The 20341-nt window shown below is 45.9% G+C and overlaps 1 pseudogene; it reads right to left on the bottom strand.

The window, feature by feature from the left end:
* Nucleotides 1–497: 497 nt before the first annotated feature.
* Nucleotides 498–1559, bottom strand: LOC127199622 (mitochondrial amidoxime reducing component 2-like; annotated as a pseudogene).
* Nucleotides 1560–20341: the final 18782 nt, after the last annotated feature.

Genomic DNA, 20341 nt, shown 5'->3' with positions numbered 1-20341 from the left:
AAGAGGGGAGCCTGTTTCCTGATCCCTCCACAGCCTTGCCCTCTGTGGTTTAGATTATAGGCAAAACCCCACCTCACTTCCCTTTTGTTTAGTTTGGCCTTGGACCGACTTGTCAGACTATGGATGTGTGTTTTCTCCTGTGGCATGCAGTACAATGTAACTTTAAGAATTCAACAATATGTACAACGTCTGCAAATTCTTTCTGTATAACTCAATACCATCTAGCAAGAGATCCAATTTAATTAGTGGGGAAGGAAATTAATTTATACATAGCAGCTACTATTTGCCAGGTACCTTACAATTAAAATAGCATGAAGTCATGGCATGGTGCCTATAAGGGTGCATTACTTTCATTTTATTTTATTTTTTAATTTCATTGTCTAAAATTCCCAAACCACCTCTGGTACTTGTGAACTAGCTCAGGGTGTATATAGCTCTGAAGGAAAATAGAGATTAGCTTCTAGAAAGGTCATGGCCACAGCTGGCAGTAAGGACTCTCAGATGTACCGACCAGGACCTGGAAGCATGTCACCCCACCGGATCCATCGTTCCACCATCCCATACACAGGATCACCGATTCTCAGGCTTCCAATTTGTTCCTACCGAGAAATACATTCCAAAAAGTGGGGATGACTGATATAAACTCTTCACAGAAGGGTCACCCAGGCGGTAGCTCAGCAGGGTTCCCAGAGGTCCCTTTCTGTCTGTGATTCCCGGTGTCTGGGTCCCCTGTAGTCAAAACACACCTGGGGCAGCTCAACGCCTTTTCCATCTCTACATCACCAAATTAGGAGTTCATCCAAGTACCCTCCTCCAAAGCCTCGAAGCCTGGCCCCAGGGTGTTTAGCCTGAAGTATTCTGTCTTCACTTTCTTTTTCAGTGTGGTGTTGAGATTGACTACGGAGGGTTCAGAAATCATGTGGATAGGGCTGCCGTCTGGGCAGGCTGCCTCCTGACTCTGAACGTAATTTTCAGACAGGTAAAGTTTCTTTGTGGTGCTTCCTTTCAAGCTCATATCAAATTGAACCAACTATAGGCTTGAGTCTTCAGGTAAGTGGTGAACCACTGGTATACCCACCCCATGCCCCATAATCTCTGCCTTTTATGTCGAGACCAGCTTGCAGTCATGGATCATATTTGAAGATGGCAGCTTAATAAGCAAAACCATCAGGCCCATACCTGGAGCTTCGCGAGGGTTCGGTAATTGTCCTCCAAGGTGACGGAGACCAGCACATGGTGAGTGAGGCTTCTGTCGGCAGTGATAACGTTCCATCTTCCTTAACCACCATCCAAAACCTGTCAGGCACTTTACCACAGTGCAGCCCCATGTTGGTGGACTCCGTCTCACACACCGACACCCCCTTGTAGGACTTGATCAGGTAAATCCAAAGCTTTGACACCATGCCTACCTGCTGTAGCCACCCGCGCCGCTAAGAACACCGGGCCACAGTCCCCTGCGTCGCCGTGGCCAGTCCTAGCTTGGCAACACCACGCTAGGTGGACCATGCCTGTCCCGGGAGCCTGAGGTGAGCCAGAGCCGAGGAGCTGGAGGCACCCATGTGCAGTCCTGGGCTCCCTGGTACATCACTTTTCTATGCCTGAATAACAAACCACTCCGAAACTTAGTAGTTGGTGGGTGGGCTGCTCTTCAAATGAGGTTCAGGGAGACAGCAGACTACATGTGTTGGAGGCAGACAATGATATCTTCTCAGCCTTTGGGAGGAACCCTGCTAGAACCTAGTACAATGTGAAATATGTGAAATATAGAACCAGATTTTGAACCAGACTCACCCGAAGTGGAGGCGCCTTAGGCAACTACAGACAAGTCAGTGTGCCGTGAGATAGCTGGCACGGCAGTGTTTGTGAAAGCAGGTACACCATCTTTGCCTAAACTCATTCTCATGGAGATGCAGAGGTCTTGAAAGGAAAATGGAAAGCATTCAAGACCTCAGCCTATGTATCAGACTAATACAGTTTCATAGACACAGCGTTGTGTCGCGTGGCACAAAGAGACCAACTCAGCTTCAAAGTACAGAAAGAGCTACATCCTTCGATGGGAGCTACAGAAAAATCACGTTGCCTAGGCTGTGGACACAGGAAGAGTACAGACACGCTGACAGGCCTGCATTCGGTGTCACTATGGCTCTTCTTATGACTAAGCCTCATTCATGCAACTGGAACTGTTCCAAGTCCAGGAATTTACCCAAACAAGGCTGGAATTCCTTCCCCAAGTCCTCCTGACTTCCAAAGCCCGAATGCTCACTCTAGGACATGTGGTCCGCCCAACCTCTATGGTCCCTTTAGGACCTGAATAGCGAGCGGCACATAATTGAAAGGTCAGGATTTGCATCCATTGGCTAGCTATGCTTCATTATTAGGAGGGATCTTGACAGAACACTTCTGCACCTTCTGCAGGGGACCTGGAATGATTTGGGGGAAATGTTTCCCTCAAAAAAAATATTAAGGAAAAGTTTGGGGTATCAAGAATCAATCATATACTTCCCACTTCTCATTACAAGAGAATTTGAAGACCTATATAATGTGCCCCACAGGCATGGAAATTCTTCTCAATTTTTTTTTTTTTTTTTTTTTTTTTTTTTTTTTTTTTTTTTTTTTTTTTGGTATTTGTAGGATTTTTCTTTTTTGTTGTTGTTTTTGTTTCTGATGCAGGCAGGATGAAATTACTATGTCTGAAAAAACATCCTACTATGTAAATAAGTGACTTAAGGACATATGTAGTGTCTGCTGAAATAGATATGTTTAAATTACTTATCTCGTCTTGGTTTAATTTTAGTCAGTCATTATGCATCTAGATGTTTCTTTTTGTCTTAAATTGTACAGTTTAGTGGAATTTATGATTTTAACACATTTTGTAAGGATTTCCTGGATTTCACTGGAGGTCAACTTAAATGCATAACCTCTTCACATCACATCTATCTCTGGAGATGGTGTCCATGCTTTCATGACAAACACCGCTGCCCCTGACATCTCACGGGACGCTGACGTCTCTGTAGGTGTCCAAGGCGCCTCCACTTCAAGTAGGTGGTGGTTAGATATCTGGATCTACATTTCATGTATTTCACATTGTACCAGATTCTAGCAGGATTCCTCCCCAAGGCTGAGAAGATGTCTTTGTGTACCTCCAAAACATGTGGTCTTCTGTCTACCCTAACCAGACTTGGTGACTTACGTGTACTTTTTAATTTGAATAACTACTATCAGGCCAAGTTCATATTATTATTTGGTATACATGTTAATTTTTCTGTTTTATTATATTTTACAAACTTTAGGTATTCTTTTATATTCTGTGTTTTAAGCATGCATACATACATATAGATACATAAATACAGGTACTTTAAAATCTTACCGTGTTTCTACAGTAACACCAATATTATTTTGACCTTTTGACCTTTCGCTTTTCTTTGAAAAATATGCTTTACATTAAGAATGGCATTTTTCATTCAGTCCCGATAGCACATCTTTAAAGGACTTAAAATGTAAAATACGTAGGTCTATATAAAATTTCATTGTGTCATAGAATATTCCTTTCACTGTGATTTTGCCTGCATCCTTACCCAAAATTAAAATCGAGGTAAGATTGACTGTTTGGAACCCTGCCTCCTACCTCAGGGACTCATGGTCCCTACTGGCTCAATACTCCCTTTGTCGTGGTGCCTAAGCCCTCCGGTGCCTACTGCTTATTTCAGGACCTCTGCCTCCTTAATGAGGCAGACATCCCAATCCACTCCACAGTTACCAACCCCTACACCCTCTGCTCTAAAATTCCTCCTACAACTTCCCACTTTACCATCCTGGACCTAAAGGATGCTTTCTTTACTGTCCTGACTCATACTTTCTCTTTGTCTTCGCCAGGGAGTCCCTTGACCCATGGACGACTGTAAGACAGCTTACATGGACAATTCTCCCTCATTCCTTTGACCAAGCTTTGGCCTCCTCAGACCTCAGTCCTAGCATACTTCTTCCATATGTAAATGCCCTCTTACATTGTAGCCTTTCCCTGTCTCTGTCCTAATGAGGTGCTTCATCGCTCCTAAATTACCTTGGCTTCCTGGGATACCATGTCTCTCTGCCTAAGGCTCAGCTGTGCTCTCCTGCTGCCTGCACTTGGGCATCTGACTCAGCCCAGGGTTGAAGACCCTCACCTCTGACCAAGTCTGAGCCTTGCAGGGCTTGCAGCTCCTCCAGCCACAGTGGACCAGATCCCTTCATTCTGGGTCCTAATGGGATTCTTCTGCCACTGGCTCTCTGTACCAGGCAGCCAGAGAAACCTCCATGGGGCCCCTCATCCCCCTGGCCACAGTCATTTCTCTTTACTTTGGGATGCCCTCTTAGCAGCAGCCATCTTGGGTCTCCCAGACTCCACCCTTTATACTGAGAGGATGGGAGTGGCCAGAGGCTCAACTTGTTGGACCCTCCCACAGGGGTCTAGCTTTTTGGTCTGAATAGCTAGATCACACCTTATGTAGATGGCAGCCATCTTTGAGGGTCCTAGTGGTGGTGGTGGCCAAACTCACCTGGAGGCTGTCAGGATCACCCTGTTCCAGTCTATCACAGTAGACTCCATCTATCTCCTCTCGAGCCTTTTGAGTCATTCCTCTCTTTTCCTCCTCAGGCCCTCACAGGTCCAAGCTTTTCATCTACTGTTTCTAGAAAAAAAAACAAAAAACAAAAAACAAAAATAAATTCCCTTGGCCTCAGGTCTTGCCCTGAACCCTGCAACCTTCCTCCCAACTCCTCACTACCGAGGGCATTCCCACTGTCAACATCCACCTCATGGCCAAGCTCTTAGAGACCCTCCAACTCTTGGTAGAGTGCCCATAATCCACTCCCAGGGGTACCAGACCTCGCTGGACCCAGTGGTTGTGGGCGTTGCCAGGGCTGACACAGTGGCCTAGGGGCTAGCCTCCAGCTTCACTGGATCCACAGGACACAGCCTCTTTCTGGCAGCCTCCTATGGGCCCAAATACCAGCAGGAGGAGGGAGATACACTTTTCAATAAAGGGGCCATGCAAAGGGCACTCTCCATCATCTCTGACATCCACCAAACCTGACACATTGACCCCAAGGCACTATTCTATTTTTAGAGCCTCTCTTTGACCCCCCACTGACCTCCAGGCCCACGTTTTAAAGGTTCACTTTCCTGCCAGATATGCGCCAATGCCAACCCACAAGGGGCCCTCCAGATACACCATCTCTGTGCCAGCTCCGAGGACACCAACTGGGCCAGGGCTGGCAGATTGGCCTCACCCACATGCCTATTCATAAAAAGCTCCACTATCTTCTAACTCTTGTTGACACCTTTCCAGGGTCAATTGAGGCATTCCCCATCTCCAGGGAAATGGCTCAGGTACTCCTTGAACACATTACTCCTTGGTTTGGCACGCTACAGCCCATCCAAACAGACAACGATCCGGCCTCCATCTCCAGGATCGCTGAGCTCATGTCTGAAGCTGTCAACATCTCCTGGAAACTCCACATCCCTTACTGCCCAGGAAAGGTTGAGAGAGCCAACAAGCGCATCAAACAGCAGCAGCTCCCCAAGCTCTCTCTCGAGCTCAGCTTATCTTGGCCTTCCCTCTTCTTTATTGTCTTTACCCCATGCTCTCCTTCAGGTCTAAGCCCTTTCAAGCTGCTATATGGGAGGCCATTGCTCCCCAATCACCCTTTTCTGGCTCACTACCTACCCTACCTCTCCTCCAGGGTTTCTTCTCTGAGAAGCTGAGAGCTACCTACCTGCCCCTCTCCCCCAACACCAGTGAACTCAACCACTTCTGAGCCTGCTCTACTCTCCCTGGGGGACCAGGTACTCCTCGAGCAGTTATCTCCTAAGTCTTCAGAGCCCTGGTAGAAAGGACCCTGCACTGTGATCCTCAGCGCCCCTTCAGATGCCAAGCTTCTGGGATACCAGTGCGGGTACCACCTCTCCAGGCTCAAGAGCACGCCTAATCAGGATGAGTGTCCAACCACTGGGACCCCGCCACCCTTGGGTTATCCAGAAAGCCCAGTGAAGAGCCAGGATGGTCAAACCTGTCTGCCTTTTGTGTTTTGCTCTTTCGTCTCTATCTCCTGTGTGCTTAAATGTATTTCTCCTCAAACACTTGTGCTGCTGTAGACAAGGCCCACCGCTCCCAAATTTCCTGAAATTTGTTATGGTAATGGTTATGGTAACCTTGGAAACATGGGGCAGGGGTGGCTTGGCCTCAACACCTGCTTCCCAGTGGCGCTTCTATATTTACCAGTAAGATGCTGACAAACAAGCAGGCAGTAATGGATGTCTTGGGTCCAGCCAACTGCAGCCCTCGGGGGAGGGGGGTGCTAATCTATCACTTCCGTCCCTGTCCTGGACTTCTCTTGCACCCATTGGGATTGGGGGTTACAAAATCAAGTAGCATTGCTCCGTCTGGGTGCTTGGTGGCTGACCTTTTGCTTCATCTGTGACAAAAAAAAAAAAAAAAAAAAAAAAAAAAGCAGGATGGCAAGACTCCATATGTGGAGGGAAATGGAGGCTGCCACAGACAAAGCCATGCCTCCTGGGTCTTCCTCACTCCCAACCTACTACATCAATATCAGGGACCCCTGGGATCCACAGTGGGCTACAGGGCCGGAGAGGAAAATATAGTCAACTTATGTAGCAGCCTACCCATGTGGATGAGTCAACGTCTTTCACTCCTGTGTCTGGGTTGTTTCTTAGGCGATACTGCCCCCATCCCCCCACCCCCGCCACACACACGTTCTAGTAAGCTCTATTCCTCCTCCTCCTCCTCTCTCCAACCCCACTGGCTCAAAAAGCCCCTCCCAACAAAGAAAAGGCACCAAAAAGCCCAGTACCAAATTCCTGGCAGCTGTCACAAATGGCTCCCTGTAGTCACCAGCCACCCAAATCCCCACCTAAGTGACCATACTTGGGCACAAGCCCAGCTTGTGGCTGGCACGTTATGCCCTTCTCCTATAATCCATAAAAACTTCCCTGCCATAGCCTGAGCACAACTTCTCTGGCCTCGCTCTCCGAGACTGGTGAGCTCGCCTGGGAGCTGTCCCCAAATAAACCTGCTTATATACTTTAAACTTGGCTTGAATTGGCTTGTGTTTATAGACAAATTTATAAATAAGCACTTGCTAGTTTTTATGGATATCTTTACTGGGTGGATAGAAGTGTTACCCACCAGGACTAAAACTTCTCAAATAGTAGCTAAAAAGGCTCCTCCAGGAACTGGTCCCCCAATTTGGCCTCTCTCTAGTGATGGGGTCCAACAATGTTCTAGCTCTCATAGCTGTGGGGAGCCACTCTTAGCGGCCCTTGGCTTAAAACATAGGCAGTTCCACACCTTGCCTGTAGGCTCCATTTTCTACACCTCTGCTTGGCACGTAGCAAGCTGAGGGTCAGCCCGAGGCCACACCACCTGGTCCAGGTCCCAGGAAGCTGCTTGTTTGCCTTATCTCTGCAGCTGCACTCCTCAGAACTAACCTCCCTATCCTTGAAGTTTTTACTACAGAGATATATAGCAGAACATCCTCATTAGGGCCTAGGAACCGATTGCTTATCACCTTTGCAGCTGCACTCTCTCAGAACTTACTTCCTTATCTTGAAGTTTTTACTACTGGGTGAGAGAGCAGAATAGCTGCCATTAGGTTTCCATAGCAACCCTGCCCTTGCCCCTCTGAGACTCGCTATAAAAACCCTGTGAAATTTTTCAATAAATGAGGCTTGATCGGAATCCAGACTTGCTCTCATTTCTTCGTGTCTCCTGTCGTCCTTTGTTCACTCTGGCACCCCCTCCCAGGTTCTGTTTGAAGACCTCACAGGCTGGGGCACATAGCCAAAACATCTCAACTAATGGCTGAAGCTTTATGTACTGATTTAAAACTCCACTGCGCATACAGACCTCAAGGTTCTATGCAGAAAAAATGAACAGGCTGTTAAAACAAACCCTAATGAAATGCTCATTAGAGCCTGGAAAAGGGTGAACAGACCTCTTTCCCTTTGCTTTGCTTCAGGCCCACTGCACCTCATTCAGGGAGGGATTCACCCCACAAAATCGTGTTTGGAAGATGCCCCCACTGTTTCCCCAGCTCAGAGACCAGCAGTTGGCAGAACTCTCTGCCATTCCTTCCCCAAGGCACTACAGCCCCTCCAGGCCTGATGAAGGCTATTCATTGGACCATCCAGGAGACCCAGCTGACCTCCAAGTCCACCATCAGTTTCCACTTGTTCTAGTGGTACCATCTAGCTTAAGCAAGTAGCCAAAGGGGCACTGGAACCAACATGGAAAGGACCATACATGGTGATATCTTCACTCCTACAGTTGTGAAAGTATCTGGCATTACACCATGGATCCACCACACCCAGGTCAAGAAAGAGGATGCAATAGAAGATGAAGCCAAATGGACTGTCTTCCAGACCCATTAAAACTAAGGTTTCATTCCTCCCAGACCCTTCCACTCCCTTCCTCTCTGACTCCTCCCATTTCACCGTCCAGCTCCCACTGCCTTCAGGCCTGGACCTGGGAACTGAGGAGGACAGATAATGCATTAGCTATCATGACTATAGACCTGTAACCTGCACTCCACTTTTATCTTTTCTCACAGATGCCTACTTTAAGTGTCTGGTTGTACTGGAAGAAGGGAAGATGTGGGATTTTATCTTTTGAGATAGGAATACAGAGTCAGCAATTCTATGTATGCCCTGTGTCTGGGACCTTAGTTGTGAAGAACAAGGCAGTTTCCATTGCAAAGAAAGGGGTTGTGAAACAAAGGCCCTCTGGAAACACACACACACACACACACACACACACACACACACACACACAGAGAGAGAGAGAGAGAGAGAGAGACAGAGAGAGACAGAGAGACAGAGAGAGACAGAGACAGAGACAGAGAGAGACAGAGACAGAGAGAGACAGAGACAGAAAGAGACAGAGACAGAGAGAAAGAGAGAGAGAGACAGAGAAAGTACCTTCCAAGAAATGCACAATAGGAAAGTGTAGTCCAATGGCCATAAAATTAAAGGTCTGGAAATTTCTTAAGAAAGATTCTGGCCTATGGAAAATAGGGAGAACCTGGGAAATCAGACTCTACGTCACAGGAAGTGGCCTGGGCATTTGTTTACTATCTAGAAGACCTCCCCCACCCATCCCCATCCCCACCCCCACCCTACCACAGGTCCCCAGGCCTAACAAAGATCTACCCAATTTCAAAGCCCTGACTAACTCTCCCCTCACTCAACACAACCAGGGCCACAGCCCCACCTCCAGCTCTCCAGGAAGCTGAGGGTCCCCATTCCTGTTTTTCACTCTTGACAAAGTCTACCTCTTAGTTAATCATTCTTGACCAGAAACTGGCCAGGATTTCTGGTTATGTTTAAGCCCCAAGCCTTTGTGCTACTTAGGGATAGGAACTAACCATATGGTCTATCAACAGACTGACCAGACTCCCTATGACTGGGGAGAGCCCAAATTATAAGGAAGGAGTGAAACTTCTCCAACCTAGGCACCTCCCCTTATTCCAATGCCTGCTACTCCACCTTGCAGGCTAATTCATCTGAACAACAGCAACATGGCCGAACCCCTGAGACTTTTCAGTGGGCGTGTTTGAATGGTTTGTGTAACTGTCCCCCTTCTGAACTGAGAAACCCCTTTTTTTGCATCTTAGTACACATTGTGTCACATGTATACCTATATAATGGAAAGGGGGGGAGGATATATTTTTAATATGGACCCTGGACTAGAGAGGGAAAAAGAGCTCTGCCTGTCCCTGTCCCACTTTTGGCTGCCAGCATAGCCAGCTCAAAAGCCATAGGCATGGGAGATAGAAACCCTCAGAAACAAAGCAGACAGGTGGATCAGGACCTAGAGGTATTAGAGCAGTGGTTCTCAGCCTTCCTCAAGCTGTGACCATTTCACACAGTTCCTCGTGTTGCGGTGACCCCCGCCCCCAACCATAAAATTATGTTGTTGCTACTTCATAAATATAATTCTGCTACTGTTATGAATTGGAGTGTAAATATCTGTGTTTTCTGATGGTTTTAGGCAACCCATGTGAAAGGATCATTTGACCCCACAAAGGGGTTGTGACCCACAGATTGTGAACCACTGTATTAAAAGATTCCATTTCTGAATTAAAACAACAGTTACATCACCTTGCAGAAGGGGCCATTCAAAATCAGAAAGGTTTAGACTTGCTTCTAATGAAACAGGGGAGACTATGTATGCCTTTTTGGGAAACCTGTGCTGTCTATGTTAATCAATGAGGAGTGGTTAAAAGAAAATCTTGCCATGGATGGAGAAAACCTCAAAAATAATTGTGTTAATTTTAAACAACCATTTTCTCAAAAGTTATTCTAGTTAAAGTTTCCAGTTTTCTTTATCTCAAAAATTCCTGGTTTTCACTAACTTTAAAAAAAAAAGATTTATTTTTATTTTATATGTATGCATGTTTTATCTACATCTGTGCATCGTGTGTGTGTGTGGTACCCATAGACACCAGAAGAAGGCGTTAAATCTTCTGGAACTGGAGTTTTAGGTGGTTGTGAGCCACCATGTGGGTACTGGGAATCAAATCTGCATCTTCTGCAAGAGAAGCAAGTGCTCTTAACCACTGAGCATCTATCTCTCCAGCCCCATGAAGGCACTTACTATTGTTTTCATAGTCTTCACTACTTTTTGCTATAATTTGTATTCTTTCTATTAACTCTAAGGTTAGCTATTTTTTCTGGTCCCCTGAGGTGTAAAATTAATTAGCATTACATGAGGCTTTTTTTCAGCTTTCCATTCCTTTAAAAATTATCTGTCACAGCCAACTTAGAAAAGATTATTTTTGGGGGGCTTACAATTTTGAATGTTAATTCATAATTGAATCACACTATAGTTTTTGTCCTGCAGTATTACTTCATGTTGGAAACACATGGTGGAGCAGGGTCTGTTAGTACAGGGCCAAGGAATGAAAAAAAGAAAAAGTTAAGACTAGGGTTCCACAATTCTCATCATGGGCACTCCCTCAGTGACCTAAAGACTTCTTTCTAGACCCCTGTTGTGTAGCAGTTGCATCCGAGGTTGAAATATTCCACCCTGGAGGAAAACTCAAAATAGCTTCAGGAAGTCCCTGAAACCGAACAGACTCACTAGGCTCCTCCCTTCCCAAGGGCAACTGATAAGGACTGAGGATTCACTCTCAGATGAGCCAAGTTGCAAGGGAGACTTCTAGACAAGCCTAGAAGGAGCAGCCTGCTGAGCTGCCTGGAAGAGTCTCAGACCTGCTGAGTCATTGGAAAGGATGCTCTCCAACCTGCTCAGCTGCCTGCAGGCTGTGCAATGGGCTCCAGGTCCCCGGCTTTGTGAGATGTCACTCATGCTGGGGTGGGCTTTGCTGATGCCGCTGTCTTTGAATCATTTCTGTTTCTGTAAGTAACCCTTCAGTCATATTCCTGTAAGAAGTGCCAACAAAACTCATTGGATCACCACATTGGTGGTATCTGTACTTTGGTTCATTGTGGACTCCCTATCAGGGTTGAGTAGGTGGTGAGGGGAAAGGTCGTGTTCTATATCTTTAGGAAAAGTCTCTCAGGCAACAACCCCCACCTCTGAAAAGTGTCAGACCTCCAAATATTACTATAGGGTTAAGGCTCAACCTAGACTCAATTCCAGACTCAAACCTGAATTCTGCGTTGACCCTCACAGATTCATGCCCATATGCAATAAAAAGATTTATTAGCACACATTATTATGTGCTATTTAAGCGTACTAAGACGCTGGCTCTGGAAGCAAGGTAGCCCTCTGTGTTAGGGTTTCTATTACTGAGACAAAACTCCATGACCAAAAAGCAAGTTGGGGAGAAAAGTGTTTATTAGATGTACATGTTTACATCATAGTCCATCTTTGAAGGAAAGCAGGACAAGAACTCAAACAGGGCTGGAAAGTGGAGGCAGAATTTGATACAGAGACCTTGGTGGGATGGATGCTGCTTAGTGGTTTGCTCAGCCCGCTTTCTTTCTTCATTTATTTATTTAATCACTTTACAGCCTGATCCCAGCCCCCTCCCCCTTCTCCTCCTAGTCCCACCCTCATACCCACCTCTCCCCATTCCCTCTTCTTCTTCTCACAGAAGGGGAGGTTCCCAAGCGGTACCAAACCACCGGTACCAAACCACCCTCGCACCTCAAGTCACAGCAGGACTAAACTCATCCTCTCCCACTGAGGCCAGATGAGACAGCCCAGCTAGGGGAGAGGGATACAAAGGCAGGTAACAGAGTCAGAGACAGCCCCTACTCCCATTGTTAGGGGACCCATGTGATGACCATGCTGCACATCTGCTACATATGTGTAGGGAGTCTAAGTTCAGCCTATGCATGCTCTTGGGATGGGTGGTTCAGTCTCTGTGAGCCCCCATGGGCCCAGGTTAGTTTGTTCTGTAGGCTTTTATGTGGTCTTCTTGACCCCTCTAACTCCCTCAATCCTTCCTCCAACTCTTCCACTAAACTCCCTGAGCTCTGCCTATTGTTTGACTGTGGGTCTCTGCATCTGTGTCCATCAGTTGCTTGGTGAAGCTTCTCAGAAGACAGTTATGCTAGGTTCTTGTCTGCAATCATAGCAGTGTAAGGGCGTGGCTCTCTCCCATGAGGTGGGTTTCAAGTTGGGCTAGCCATTGGTTTGACATTCCCTCAGTCTCTGTTTCATCTTTATGCCTACACTTCTTGTAGGCAGGACAAATTTTGGGTCAAAGATTTTTATGGGAGGGTTGGCGTCCCTCTCCCTCCACTGGAAGTCCCACCTGGCTACAGGAGGTGATGACTTCACAGCCTACTTTCTTATAGAACCCAGGACCACCAGCTATTTCAATTGGATTATATTGTTAGGCTGGCCCAAGTCCCTTGCCCACAGGAATCATGACCTTTGATAAAATAAAACTACATGTTCTGCATGTCTCAGGAATCTGACCCAAAACAACTGCATTCTGTTATCTTAACTTCTACACTTCTTGTTATTTCAATGACCAGAGGCCCCCTCCTAAAATTTTGTTTAAGACAGTTTTTTTGTTTGTTTGTTCGAAGCAGTTCACTTCCCCCCTTGATACTTTCCCACCAGTATCCCATTCAACTTAAACCATCCTATAAAAATCCAAATTCTGCTTTAGCGGCACTGTTCTCCCATTTTTCTGAGAGACTGCCTGGCAGTTTGTACACCTCAGTAAAGATTTGCTCATTGGTATCTTAGTCTCACTCTCCTGTAAACTCACAGATGTAAGTGGCTGGATACAATGTTGTTTATCTATGTCTGTCTATCTGTCTGTCTGTCTGCCTACCTCCCTCCTTCTCTTTTTTCTTCCTATTTTTTTCTTTTTTAAAACCTTTAGCTACTGTATCCTTAATAAACTCACTTATTAAACCTGAAACAATGCACCACAACTGTTCTCCATATAGAATTCCATCTCATAATATAAAGTGAGTTTATTGCATGTTAGTCTCCAGCCTTGGAGCCCCTGGCTCGTTCTGCTGAAGCATTTGTCCTTGTTAGGTGAGTGAACACCCAAGCTGTGTGGAGGCAGGAGGCTTCATCAATCTTCTCCAAAGTCTATCTGAATGTTCTCCGCCATTCACTAAATAATGTATCTGTAACTTTGATTTAAGACTTATTTGGTAGTTGGGCATGGTGGTGCAGGCCTGTAATCCAGCACTCAGGGAGGCAGAGGCAGGCAGATCTCTGTGAGTTCAAGACCAGCCTGGTCTACAAAGTGAGTCTAGCTACACAGAGAAAGCCTGTCTTGAAAGTGACAGCAACAACAAGAGAAATGTTTGGTAGAGTGCTTGCCAGGCACACACAAGGCCCTGGACTTGATACACAGCACCAGCAGAAGAATCAAAACCAATCATGAACAGAAAAGCCAAAACCAAGAGCTGGGTGGGGGTGGGGGGTGTAACTTAGCTTTGAAAAGGACATCTGACCACAATGCAGTTCATAAGCTCTATGAATATGAACCAAATTCTTCTAAATAGAACCCTGGAAGTGGACCATTAGGTATCTGGCAGCCACCGGACTACACTTACAAGTTGTAACCAAGACCTTTCCCCACATATTTCGGTTTGTTAACCTGTTCTTTTGGTAGAGTGCAAAACCATACAGTTTTGAATTAAACCATTATGTATCCTTGAAAGCATGCAGGCTTCAGGGGCTTCTTCCATTCTAGGACAAGATAAACTGCCCAGGGTCCCTGAAAATTCAATAGCCATCTCTTCTTCCTTAGGCTGTAAAGTTTCATTTATGGACTTTATGCTCTCACCGTGGTTCTGAAGTCCCTGGGTGTTTAAACGCCAGCAGGTCTATGCTCCCTCTAGAGCAATGGTTCTTACCCTGTGAGTCTGACTCCTTGTTGGGGGTTGTTTGAATGACCCTTTCACAGAGGTCGCATAGCAAATATCCTGTATAGCAGACACTTACACTATGATTCATACCAGTAGCAAAATTACAGTCATGAAGTAGCAGGTATGAAAATAATGTTATGGCTGGGGGTCCCCACAACATGAGGAGCTGTATTAAGCAGTCACAGCACTAGGGAGGTTGAGAAGCTCTGCCCTAGAGGCACTAGGAAAGGTTCATTGCTCTTCTATCTTCCGGTGTGGTCCACGGTGGCACCGCTCCAGTGTCTGTAGAGCGGTTTTCCTGTGTGTGCTTCCAGGTCTGAATAACCTTCTTTATAAGAACACAAGGCTATGTAGGTTGTTTTCTACACCTTGGCATGTGAGAGTTTACTGTGGGGCCTTTTTAGGTATGCCGTTTGTCTTTGATCCATTTGGGCTCCTTACGCCTTTTTCCGTAGTTGCTATGTAGTAATCATTTATGGAACAGACTGCTCTCTGTGTTGATTTGCCTGTATGCCTTGGGCAGTCAGCCGACATGATCAGATAGGCCAGTTTGGGGCTCCCTGCTGTGTCCCATGGATCTGTTCTGCTACCTTCCAATCATACAGTTAAAGAATTCCTGTACTGAGGCTGGAGAGATAGATGGCTCAGTGGTTAAGAGCACTGTCTGCTCTTCCAGAGGTCCTGAGTTCAATTTCCAGCAACCACATGGTGGCTTATAGACATCTATAATGAGATCTGGTGCCCATTCTGGTGTGCAGGCATAACACTATATATGTAATAAAAATATAAAAAAAAAAGAATTCCTGTATCTTTATGATAAGTTCTTAGAACCAGATGTACAGGTTCTTGAAGGGTTTTTCTAGTCTTACGCCATCTCTTCAAGGTTTAGGATAGGTGGTATATCTTTAAGAATTAAATTAGCATTTTGTTGAGTCTATGAATGAAGATGAAAAGACTTATTACCTTAAAAGTGATTGTACCACAGAACAAGGATATATTTATTTATATTTTTGTTTTCTCTTAACCAAGCCTCAAGAAGCTGCGAATGTGTATTTGTTGGTGTTTTGTTAAGACATATACTTTATTACTTCAATTTTGAGTTGCTGTTGCCAAAGCATTTTTATAATTTCAAGTTCCAATAGTTGCTATATTGCTCCTATGTAGAATACTAACTCACTTTTGCTTCTTGGCCATTTAGGTTGCTTCCTGTTTTCTCCATCTGGCTCAGTCTGTTCTCTGTTGGTATAATTTAATGTCTGAGGCCAATGTTACTGTTCTGGGTGCTTGAAATGGCTGCATCTTCTATGGGTCTTCATACTGGTGTGGACTCAGGCTCCTGAGGTAATGCCAGGCATCACACAGTAGGACCCAGCTCACTTTATAATGCCACTTATTTGATAACTCATTGATCTGATAGCTTACGAATGCCCACAATTATGAATGGGGTATTAGTACTGAGCATCAAGGGTTCTTCACAATGCCAGGGAAGTCAATGACTTCCTGTGCCTACAAGACCTCTGTCTACCCCATTCTACTGGGCCCACTGGAAGGACTGGAACGTTCTCCTTAGGATTAGGCTTTGGCAGATGCCTTGAAAGTTGTGGAGCTAATGGGATGCAGCTGAGGAAAAGCATCCAATCTGTCACCTTAAGTCAAGTAAGGGACTTTGTTGTTCACACTTTGCCTGTTTTTTTTTCTTTTTTTTAAAGACAGGGTTTCTCTGTGTAGCCTTGGCTGTCTGGGACTCGCTTTGTAGACCAAGCTAGCCTCGAACTCACAGCAATCCGCCTGCCTCTGCCTCCAGAGTGCTGGGATTAAAGGTGTGTGCCACCACACCCAGCTCACTTTGCCTTATTTTAGCAAGATGGATGTCACAAAACCAAGCTCTCATTAAAGTTTTTACTGCTCATTGTAACATACCGATTCTTTTTTTTTTTTAACATATTGATTCTAATATGTTCTTTTTCTTATGCTTTTAAGATTTTTTTTATTTATGTATAAGCATGTCTATGTTAATGGGTGGGTAGATATGTGTGTGTGTGTGCGCGCGCGCGCGCGCGCGTGTGTGCGTGAGAGAGAGAGAGAGAGAGAGAGAGAGAGAGAGAGAGAGAGAGAGAGAGAGAGAGAGAGAAAGTCGGGTCTTCATACTTGCATAGCAAGTGCTCTCACCCAAAGAGCCATTTCCCTAGCTCCAATTTTTTTTTCTTTTTACAAGAAAGTCAATTAAATCAGCAGTATGTGGGTAATGGCACAACACCACACACTGCACATGCAGTTACATGCTTTCTCAATGATATCAAGCTTTGACATTATACCTTAAATACAACTTGTCCGTTAAAAATAAAATACTAATTTTTGAAGGAGCCAGATGATAACACTAAGGCTTAGTTGGCCACAGTCTCCAGGGAATAACCCAGGGAAAGCAAAAGGCAGGAGAGCGACAAGCAATGGGGCTCATTGGCTACAGTAAACCTCATGGGGGTGGAGGTGAGGCGGGGGTGGGGCGAGGGTGAGGTGGGGCTCAGAGGCTACAGTAAGCCTCATGGGGGTGGGGGTGGGGCGGGAGTGGAGTGGGGCTCAGAGGCTACAGTAAGCCTCATGGGGGTGGGGGTGGGGTGGGGGTGGGGTGGGGCTCAGAGGCTACAGTAAGCCTCATGGGGGTGGGGGTGGGGTGGGGGTGGGGTGGGGCTCAGAGGCTACAGTAAGCCTCATGGGGGTGGGGGTGGGGCGGGAGTGGGGTGGGGCTCAGAGGCTACAGTAAGCCTCATGGGGGTGGGGGTGGGGTGGGGGTGGGGTGGGGCTCAGAGGCTACAGTAAGCCTCATGGGGGTGGGGCTCAGAGGCTACAGTAAGCCTCATGGGGGGGTGGGGGATTGGGGGGCTGGAGGGGGGCGCAAGTCCACAGCTGGAGACCAGATGGAATAAAGGAGATAAAAACGCTGCAAATAGCAAAGGAAGAAGCTAAAGTACCCTTATTCACAGGTATAACTCTAGATATGAGACCGTAAAGATTCCTCCAAAACTGTGTAAGACTGTTTTACAGTGTCATCAAAGCAACAGGACAGGAAATTAACATAAAAATTGAGTAGCCTTCCTATACAACAATGACAAAAATACCGAGAAACCAATCGGGGGAAAAAAATTCCTACTCAAAAGACAGACAGCAAGCAAGCAAGCAAACATGCTGGAAGTCGAGAGTCCAGCTGTAAGCCCTCTCCAATTGACACCATGCTGTTCTACTAGCTAGCCAATTAAAGCTGTTCTCGACAGCAGTAGAAACTGCAAGCTTTGCTCCTGTCTTAGTTATCTTTTAGGGTTTTATTGTTGTGAAGAGGCACCATGACTATGGCAACACTTGTGATGAAAACATTTGATTGGGGCTGGCGTATATGGGCTTCGAAGTGTTGTCCATTATCCTCCTGGCTGGAAACATGGCAGCACCCAGGCACACATGGGGCTGGAGGAGCTGAGAGTTTACATCGATTGGAAGGCAGCAGGAAGAGACACTAGGCCTGGCTTGAGCATACGATACCTCAAAGCCCAGCCCCGGGGACACATTTCCTCCAACAAGACCACAGCTCTTAATAGTGCCACTTCCTGATGTCGTAGCACTTCAGACACATGAGTCTGTGAGAGGCATTCTTATTCAAACCACCAGGGCTCTCACATCTGTTGGGCTTCTAGGACTGGACCAGGGTGGAGTGCAAAGACCTATCAGGAAATGATGTACAGCTTCCCCTCCCTCACCTACCAGAGCTCTTAAACACTGAGACTGAACAGACCAACAGTCTCCACTTCCCCCCAACCTACTGCACTCCACAACCCTTCCTGGAGGCAGAGTGGACTTCGCCTTTCAGTTCAATGCAGCTGTGCCAGCAATTTATCTTATATTCTTTACATCGTCTTTATTTCTTTTATTTTTGAGTCAGGGTCTCTCCGTGTAGACCAGGCTGGCCTCAGAGATCCACCTTCCTCTGCCTCCCAAGTGCTGGGATTAAAGGTGTGCACCACCATTCTTGGGCACATGTTATGTGTGCATATGTGGCTGTGCACATGGGCACAGATGCGTGTGGAGAGCCGAGCACAGATGCCTTTGGAGCTCCATGCAGTTGCTGGCTGCCTGGAGTGAGCACTGGGACCTGAACTTGGGTCCTCTGCTAGTGCAGCGTGTGCTCTTGAGCACTAAGCCATCGCTCCTTATTAGTTATTAATTATGACCCTCCACAGCTGTGAGCCCTAAACGTATGCCAGCTTTTCCTTCCTGGTTACTACCTGCTTCAGTGATTTTTTTTTTCCTTTTCAATGTGGATCTAATGTTTAATCGTCTTCTTTACTTTTTATTTTTGACTATGGAGACATGTGTGTTCATGGGCACATGCATGAGAATGCCAGGTGTCCAAGGAGGCTAGGGGATGCTCTTTGGATCTGACCTCTGAAGGCAGTTGTGAGCCACCTGACATGGGTGCTGGGAATTGAATTCTGGTCCTCTCCAAGAGCAATGCACACCCTTAACCACTGAGCTCTCTTTCCACTCCCTTAACCCCTATGCTAACCCACTCTATTTCCTTTCTGCTTCTAATGTAAAATCTGAGCGTACACCGTACCATCCTTGGTTGTTTATTCTCCCACAACTACTGAAGTCAAGGGGGCCATGTTAATGGGCAGCATGACAATTTTTGAATAGTGGTTACATCACGCTACAGCTACTGCGGTTGATTTTGCAGTTAATACTGTACGCAGAGCTTGCATGGAGCTTACACCAGGCACTTTGAGCTCCAGCCCTGAGGTATTATTCTCTAAACTACACAGTGCTACCATACTGAAGTCTCACATGCACCCTGCAAATTCTTCAGCTCCCAGGATGTATGTAGTAAACACGCAGAGCAGCAGAGGATGTAGACATCCCAAACTGTAACACAGGAAACATGAAAACCAAGACAGCAGAACTCCTCCAAAAAGTACTCACCCTGTGACGGCGGCATCCGGTAAGATCGAGCCCAACGAAATCCCTGACAAGGAACTTGTAAATTCAAGACATAGACAGCTGAGTGGAATAAGAAAGGCGATGGATAGTATGAGACAGAAAGTGAACAAAGGAGGAATTAAAGAAGAAGTGATATGAAGCGCTGGAGATAATACAGATAATACAGGTAACAGAGTAAGTACAAAAAAAAAACCTCTGTCCAAAGTTTCAGCAACAGAGTTATAGGCGTAGAAAAAGAACCTGATTCTAAAGGCACAGAAACATTTTTCAAAGGAATTGTAACACAAGATTCCCCTGGCCCCAAGACCAGAAAAGAACCTCCTGTCACAAAACACTACAGAACAAAGTAGTATGTTGAAAGGGGCAAGAAATGCCATGACAAATATAAATGTAGGTCCATCAGAATTATACTAGATTATTCAACAGAAATTTTAAAAGCCATATGATCTTGGAATGGTTTATTTCTAAATATTTATAGATAAAATAAATGCTAATCCAGCATTCTATACCTAGTAAAACTGTCATAATTAAAAGAAAAGTTTAAAGATTATTTGATAAAAATAGACAAAAGAAACTTATGAGCACAGATCAGCTCTCCAGAAGAGACTGAAGAGAAAAACAACCCCAGGAAAGAAGAAGCCACACTATAATAATACTAAGCAAGAGAGGAAGAAAATAAAACACTACAAAATCAACAAGATGGCAAGCAACACTTATTTTAGGTAGAGTGTTTAATGTGAGGACCTATGGTGCTCTGGAGGCTAGAAGGAATAAGGATTACTGCACATTTAGCGCTCTGTCACACACACACACACACACACACACACACACACACACACACACACACACACACACACCTCACACAGCACTGCTTAAAAGAGGGAGGCAGCCATCTGTGCACAAGAGCAAGCCAACACATGAACATGCCATGCCACACTAAGTGGACTGGACGAGGGAGGTGAGCATGCGGGAGGTGAGCATGCGGGA

Source organism: Acomys russatus, chromosome 15 (assembly GCF_903995435.1).
Source record: "Acomys russatus chromosome 15, mAcoRus1.1, whole genome shotgun sequence".
NCBI lineage: Eukaryota > Metazoa > Chordata > Mammalia > Rodentia > Muridae > Acomys > Acomys russatus.
This window is presented reverse-complemented; position numbering and strand designations above follow the sequence as displayed.